The sequence below is a fragment of the Cynocephalus volans genome, chromosome 8 (genome assembly GCF_027409185.1).
Source record: "Cynocephalus volans isolate mCynVol1 chromosome 8, mCynVol1.pri, whole genome shotgun sequence".
NCBI classification, from domain to species: domain Eukaryota; kingdom Metazoa; phylum Chordata; class Mammalia; order Dermoptera; family Cynocephalidae; genus Cynocephalus; species Cynocephalus volans.
Genome location: NC_084467.1, coordinates 77,230,748 through 77,236,789, shown reverse-complemented (window position 1 = coordinate 77,236,789; position 6,042 = coordinate 77,230,748). Strand labels below are relative to the sequence as shown.

The following is a 6,042-nucleotide window of genomic DNA, read 5'->3' as shown; positions in this document are numbered from 1 at the left end:
TGCCTCTTCAGCAAATGGTGCTGGGATAACTGGATATCCATATGCAGGAGAATGAAACTAGATCCATACCTCTCACCATATACTAAAATCAACTCAAAATGGATTAAGGATTTAAATATACACCCTGAAACAATAAAACTTCTTAAAGAAAACATAGGAGAAACACTTCAGGAAATAGGACTGGACACAGACTTCATGAATACGACCCCAAAAGCATGGGCAACCAAAGGAAAAATAAACAAATGGGATTATATCAAACTAAAAAGCTTCTGCACAGCAAAAGAAACAATTAAAAGAGTTAAAAGACAACCAACAGAGTGGGAGAAAATATTTGCAAAATATACATCTGACAAAGGATTAATATCCAGAATATATAAGGAACTCAAACAACTTTACAAGAAGAAAACAAGCAACCCAATTAAAAAATGGGCAAAAGAGCTAAGTAGGCATTTCTCTAAGGAAGACATACAAATGGCCAACAGACATATGAAAAAATGCTCAACATCACTCAGCATCCAGGAAATGCAAATCAAAACCACACTGAGATACCATCTCACCCCAGTTAGGATGGCTAAAATCCAAAAGACTCTGAACGACAAATGCTGGCGAGGTTGCGGAGAAAAAGGAAGTCTCATCCATTGTTGGTGGGACTGCAAAATGGTGCAGCCTCTATGGAAAATGGTATGGAGGTTCCTCAAACAATTGCAGATAGATCTACCATATGACCCAGCTATCCCACTGTTGGGAATATACCCAGAGGAATGGAAATCATCAAGTCGAAGGTATACCTGTTCCCCAATGTTCATCGCAGCACTCTTTACAATAGCCAAGAGTTGGAACCAGCCCAAATGTCCATCATCAGATGAGTGGATACGGAAAATGTGGTATATCTACACAATGGAATACTACTCAGCTATAAAAACGAATGAAATACTGCCATTTGCAACAACATGGATGGACCTTGAGAGAATTATATTAAGTGAAACAAGTCAGGCACAGAAAGAGAAATACCACATGTTCTCACTTATTGGTGGGAGCTAAAAATTAATATATAAATTCACACACACACACACAAAAAACCGGGGGGGGGAAGAAGATATAACAACCACAATTACTTGAAGTTGATACGTCAAGCAAACAGAAAGGACATTGTTGGGGGGGAGGGGGGGAGGGAGGAGGGAGGGTGGTTTTGGTGATGGGGAGCATTAATCAGCCACAATGTATATCGACAAAATAAAATTTTTAAAAAAATTTTAAAAAAATTATAATATTGAACATTAAATAAGAAGAGCAATTTATGGGGCAAAGGAATTGTTACTGAAAGTCAGAGAAGGGAGAGAAGGATATGGTTGCACAGAGGAGTTGGGGCTTGAACTGGACATTGGCAATTACATAGAACTTTGACAGAGGGAAAGGGAGTAGCGTATTCTACAAAGGTACATAGCTGATATCCAAGGGCCTTGGTGATGGAAATCGGTGTTTTCTCTATGGAGGAGCTCTAGTACCCTAGAAACATTCCAAGGTTAATGGAATCACCTGTGCAAGAATTTCCATTGAATACTGGAAAGACACTAGTCATTCTCAGTCTTGCTATCAGTGGTACAGAAAATCCAAATGAAAGCAGCCTTCACAAGTACACCTGACTTTTCATTGACAGATTCAAAGACTGGAAGCCCATACTGCCCCACCCCAGCTGTGTTATCTGCTGCTCTGCCTCCCCAGGAGTGTGGTGCATTGTCTCATCACTCCCCTTTAGGGGGCCCTGGTAGTCACATTAATTGGCTGTTCAACTATTGATTCTAAAATTCTGACATTTCCTCTGGGATATTTGGATTTTGAAAGGAACATCTTTCCTCTTAGGCTATTTGGTATATATACACGAACCTAAAGAGATTCCAATATTTGCTATTGCATACCCACTGTGACCTATTCAATTGCCTTGTCTGAGCAGCAGGGATCCTTAAAAGACTGTCCACTACCTAGTGCATCACTTCAGGATGACAGGATAAAGGATCTAGTAGGCAGAAGGATGACCTTACATTGATCTGAGTGCTTCACACAGACATAGTTACCCATCCCAGTAACTGTTAGTTCAAAAGAATACATAAAAGAACTGTGGTGCCACACACCCATACCAGGTATCTGTGTAGCCATTTATATATGTAGATTGGTTTCTGGGCTCTATTACAGAGCTAACCAGAAACTAACTTTTTTTTCTTTTATATGATTTGCACATTTTCCTATATTGCTTTGTAAGTATTGTGTGTGTGAGTTTTTGTGTGTTAGCTTTCTAGGCTAGCCTATAAATTCTTAGAGGTAAAAATTACGTCTTTTGGAATCATTCACAGTGCCTACCAGATGGATTTGGGCTCCAGTAAGAGCAAAAATGTAGCCTAGTTTAATTCATAGAGAATTTGTTTCTGATTCCTCGCTTTATTACATCTACCACTCAAACTCTAGTTTACCTTCTTCAAAAGGTTTATATTTCTTCCTCGTGTTCATTTCATGCTCAGTGTATATGTGTATAACCAGTCAACTTCATCTCAGTTCTTTTTATTTCCTTGTGTGGGAGCCATTTTAATAGTATTTGTTTCAAGTGAAGGTCTGTTATTCAAAGTAAACACACAGAACTTGGCTAGAGAAAACTATTTGAATAATATTCATATAGCAATAAAACCTTGAAAATGTAAATACAAAATACAATATCCACGTTAGTAATGTTATTCACACACTTTACTAAGTGCTGTTAGAATAGGATATAGCTAATCATAGAAGAATTGCAGCCTGTATACTATAAATATCTTTCATCTTGAGGATCACAAATAATTTTTACTAAAGGTAGTTATAATATATATTCGTAGTAACCATGCTCTTTTCACAAAGTTTTAATGTCAAAGCACAGATGGGATGGGTCTAATATGCAATTAAGTTTGCATCTGAGGATTCCAAATTTGTTGTTCATTCTAAAATATAGGTTAGGTGCTTGTGAAAGCACATCCTCTTCATGGAAAATATGGAAATTCAGTCCCTGCTCTATTCTCGCTAGCTAGCTAGCTACTCAGGGCCTTCAAAGAAAAGAGTTTCGTTATTCACCTTTACAATCCTAGTGGAAAAGCCAGAAGGTTGTTTTATCCTCCCAGAGCAGCTATTTTGAGCCCCAAGGTATTGTAAAACCATTAGATCATAGGTGTTAATGATTGTGGACTTATGGTTGGGGTGGGGAAAGGGAAATGCTAGAATTCTCAGGAAGGTATTCTTCTTCATTGAAAATGACAAACAAGCTGCTTGGAAGAGTGCTACTGAGTGATAGGAAGAGGACTGAATGTAGAGTCCCCAAACTGGAATTTGGAACCTGAGCTCTGAGCTGTGCCATGCTCTAGCTATGTGGCTTAGGCAATAATAATGACTGCATATGGAATAAAAACTATACATTATTAAATGGTTTCTATTTACCAGGTACTTTGCATCTGTCATTCTAATCCTCATTATGTCAACAAGTGGTAGCTATTATTTTCCCTGTTTTACAGATGAGGAAATAGACAGGGAAGTGCAATAACTTTCTAAAGGTCACACTACCAGTGAATTGTGAGAGCTAGGATTTAGCATAAAATCTATTTGAGACCAAAGTCCAGACACTTCCAGTAGACCATGATGCCAACAAGGCATCTTCAAGCCACCATGTTTCAAATATTTACTATAAACCAGTCAATCTAAGTGCTCAACATAAATTATTTCATTTGATTTAGAGATAAAAATGCTGTGAGATCAGTATCATTTTACAGAGCCCTAAACTGCAAAGGAAAAGTGACTTGCCCAAATTCATAAATTTAGTATATGGCAGAGATAAGCTAATTTAAAAATATATTATTCTTTATTATAATATTGTGTTTCTCTTTCTTGAGTTACAGTCCTTTCCTTTAACCAACTGTGTCTCATTTGACCTTTATAATTCTCCTTTGGTGGTAGTCAGGGGTGGCATTTTTTCCTTCTGTTTTAAAGATAAGGAAAAAGACTCTCAAAAGCATCCCTCCTGGTTTTCTCCTGTCCACTGGTTGTTTCTCTTATGTTTCCCTTGGTTTTTTTTTTTCTTAAGGTTGGAGCTCTCCAAGGGCTCATCCCCAACCCTCTTCTCTATTTCACCTTCCATGGTGTTTCCCTAAGGGAATTCACCTAGTCCTATGCTACTGAATGCATTGATCATTCCTGAATTTAAATCTCTTCTTTTATGACTTCCAAATCTCTGCATTGATGACTCCCAAACTTAAATCTCTAGTCTTTGGTATTCCTCTGAGTTTCAGATATCTGTTCAGCATCTTCACTTGTATGCCTGAAAGGCATCTCAAACTCAACATGATCGAAACCATGTTATTGTTTTTCCAAACATCTATCCAAACTCAAGACTTTCTCACTCTATCCTGACTTAGCATCAGGCATCTAATTGCTCAAGGTAAAACCTAGTAGACACCCTTAATGCCTCTTTTTCCCTCAACTTCCGCATCCAATCCATCCTCAACTTTCGACAGTTATCATTGGAATAGGCTTACTGCTTATCACCCTTGCCATTATGTCCCAAGTCAAATTCTCATGATCTTTTACTCTGGTTATGGCAAGTTTCCTAATTGATTCCCTGTTATAACTCTTGTCCACCTATGTAGTTCATTCCACACTAAGACCAGATGACTTTTTTTCATATTTAATAAGTCAGATCATGTAAATCTCCTGCTTAAAACCTGCCAATAACTTTCCTTTGTATTTAGAAAAACATCCAAACACCTTCCCAGGACCTACGAGGTCCTCACGATCTGTTCCTGCCTACCTGACTTGCCTCACCTTGCTCCACCCTTTCTGTGGCTCACATACTGTGCTAACCTTCTCTCCTTTCATACAACACTGGCTCACATACTGTGACCACATGGCCTTCTTGCTTTTTCTCAAACATGCTGATGCTGTTGCTGCCTCATGGCCTTTGAACTTCTGAAATACTTTCCCCAGATTCATTCATGACCAGTTTGCTCTTTTCATGAAGCTGTCAGTCACCACCTTCTGCTAACCACCTTTGTTAAGTCGGCTTCCCCCACCTTGTGCAGTGACTTTGTGTTTTGTTATCCTATTTTATTCTGTTTACAGAGCTGACCACTATTAGAAATGATCTTTTTTTAAAAAAAATGCTTGTTTACTGGTTTATTGTCTGTCTTCCCCATTTAATGTAAGATCCTAAAAGGCAGGAACTTCTTTCTTATTCATTATAGAACAGTACCTGGTATTCGACACACAGAATTACTAATGATCAAATCACCAAATGAATATGAAACAGGAGGCAACATAGAATAGGAGTTTTGAGCCCAGACTCTGGATCCAGCCTACTTGGTTTTGAGCTCAGGATTTGCTTCCTAACTGTTTCCCTTTAGGCAAATTTCCTCTTTGTAAAACTGGGATTTCAATAGTTATTAACTCATGGAGTTATTTTGAGGATTAAATGAAATAATAAAAGTGAAGCACTTATTAAAAGTATTGCACATATAGCAAGGCTCCAACAGTGCTGGGCCTTCTTATTAAAGGCATGATATAAGACAATAGGAAGAACGATCCTCATATTGGACATTTTACTGTGTCTGGCCCTAGGATAGGCAGAGAGAAAGAAGCTTAATGAACATTATATGTAGTAGGGAAAGGGTGTAAGTCTGAAGGTTGGTGATAGTTAATAATACATACAATAATCTGTGCAGAGCTACTGCATACAGCCCGTACTTGATGTGCATAGCACAACTTCAGGAGTGTCATTGATTTAGACTATGATGTGAATAGCATCTCTGGAGTTGAGCAACGAGGTGGCCTTATTAAGTGTTTCCTAATTTATTTAGTCCAATGGGGTAAAGAAGTTTATTTAGTGCAATCTAAAATCTCATGACTCTTGGTTGCCTTTTGTTTCCAAGGCCTTTGAGTTCCATGCCACTTATCTTTAAAAGTACCAGGCTTCTTCCCCTATTTCAGTTCTCTATGTCTTAAATGCCACATGCTAAAATCTCAACAGCTTGAATTTTA

General features: G+C 38.1%; 1 pseudogene; it reads right to left on the bottom strand.

The window, feature by feature from the left end:
- Positions 1-4,860: 4,860 nt before the first annotated feature.
- LOC134385419 (U6atac minor spliceosomal RNA) lies at positions 4,861-4,891 on the bottom strand (annotated as a pseudogene).
- Positions 4,892-6,042: the final 1,151 nt, after the last annotated feature.